We start from the raw sequence: 2,007 nt of genomic DNA, 5'->3' as shown, positions 1-2,007 counted from the left end.
TCAGTAACCCCTGTTGTTCAAGTTGAACCACCCAGTAAACGGAAGCACATTGAATGACAACATCGCAACATTTTTCCAAGGGCAAGGGTGTAAACTGACTGTTAAAGTCAAATTTCAACCTTTGCCGAACTGGGCTGGAATTTCTGAGCTCGATTGTAGTGCCACCAGTGGCTATTATGAGTTATGTCCCTCCTATTGACCAATCAGATTCCACCTCTCATATCACTTCAAACAAAATGGCTGCACCCTGTCAAAAACGATCTGAGCGATACTACAAATCACGAGCACCTTCATAAAAAACAGATTTGAAAAATTTCTGTTGACGGTAGGGTTGCGACCGGGTACGAAAACTGTACTCGAGTACCCGGCAGACAATACCCGAACCAGACTCGAGTACCCGTATGTTGTCCCACTTGTTTGTAATGCTTTTGCGAATAAAAGGTCATCAAACATCTATTGATCTATTCTAAGGTATTATGTTTTTATTAAATGCCTGCATGGCTCACCTAAAACCACAAGTGACGCAGAATATCAATGTAATCTGGTGCCAGTCATTGAGCACTGTCACCAAAACTGGCGAGAGCGGGAAACAGCAAGATCACATGACTGCCTGACACGTGAGTCGTGATATGGGTAATAAATCGATATGTGTCTGAGTGATCTAGGCTTGTATTGTAATTTGTAAAATTGCACTATTTCAGTATTTCGTAAAATAATTTTGACAATAATGACAAACAAAAGTAACATTAGATTTCACATTTTTATTGAACAGATCAGCAAACTATTGAAAACTGTTTAGTTTTATGTTAAAATAGTCCAACAGAACAACTTTTCTGTTTTTATCGTGCTGAAGCATAAAGACAAACTTCCAACTTTGAACAACCTAATTTGTTTTTTAACCGAACAAAAATATAAAAAAATCAGTGATCATGAAAAGTTATCAAACAAATTTTAACTAACACTTGTGGAATGTCATTTGTGATTTCTTATCACCAAAACATGGACTTTCTCATTGTACGCCTGTCTCATTGAAAGTACTAAATCAGATCTGGTAAGTATAAGATCTAGACTAGTGAGAACGGACTTAATTCATGATGATTGCATAACTAAATCTCATCATCACTGCCGGGACTGCCCAGCAATGGGAGGGCTGGCAACATAGGAGTGTCTGTATGTTGTGTGTCTGTTGACTCTGTTCCGGGTTCAGTCTTAATTGATGGAGCATCATTACAAACGCTGACGTCCGCAGCTGCAGCCGACGTAGAGGGAGAGGCATCAGAAATGGTTGGCTTTTTCAAAACTTTCCTCAGGTTTTTGTTCAGGAAAATAATTGCATCTGCAGTTTGGGGGAGAGTTTTAGCACGATTATGTGTAATAGTAAGACCAGCCGTAGAAAAGGCTCTCTCTGACGGAACACTTGTGCCAGGTATTGACAGATCCTTGGGAATGCATGATCGTTTTCTCTCCACCAGCTGAGAGAAAAGGACTTTCCTGTTTTTGGCTTGTAAAGCTTGCTTGACGCGGCAAGGAAACTGTTATATTCTTGCTCTTCGCTCCTACATGTATCAGTATCATCATCAATGTCAATGATATCACCCAAGAGAGAATTCATGGCTCTTTGGTTCTCACTGAACGTCGGCTTTTTTCTGGGAGGTGGCAGGTCTTCTTCCTGTTTCACAACTACAGCGTTTGGATCCACGGCATTTTCCAACTGCTCAGTGACCTCCTCAGGCTCAGGCTCATGTGCAGAGCTGGTTGGCTCCTTCATCTGATCAACTAGGTGTTTTCTGACAGCTAAACGTTGATCTTCATCCAGGAACCGCAAGTGCTTAAAACACGGATCAACAGCAGTTGCTAGCATTGCAGCTGTCAAGTGAAAATCTGTGCCTTGAAGTCGTGACTGAAGGCCCTGTTTGATCTTTAGTTTCAAGTCAGACACTATCTTGGTGTCGAGTTCTCCAGGTACAAGGTGCTTGCGGATGAGGGCAAAGACCAATGGATAAACTC

Source organism: Haliotis rufescens, unplaced genomic scaffold, assembly GCF_023055435.1.
Source record: "Haliotis rufescens isolate VD_foot unplaced genomic scaffold, xgHalRufe1.0.p SCAF_7, whole genome shotgun sequence".
Lineage (NCBI taxonomy): Eukaryota > Metazoa > Mollusca > Gastropoda > Lepetellida > Haliotidae > Haliotis > Haliotis rufescens.
This window is presented reverse-complemented; position numbering follows the sequence as displayed.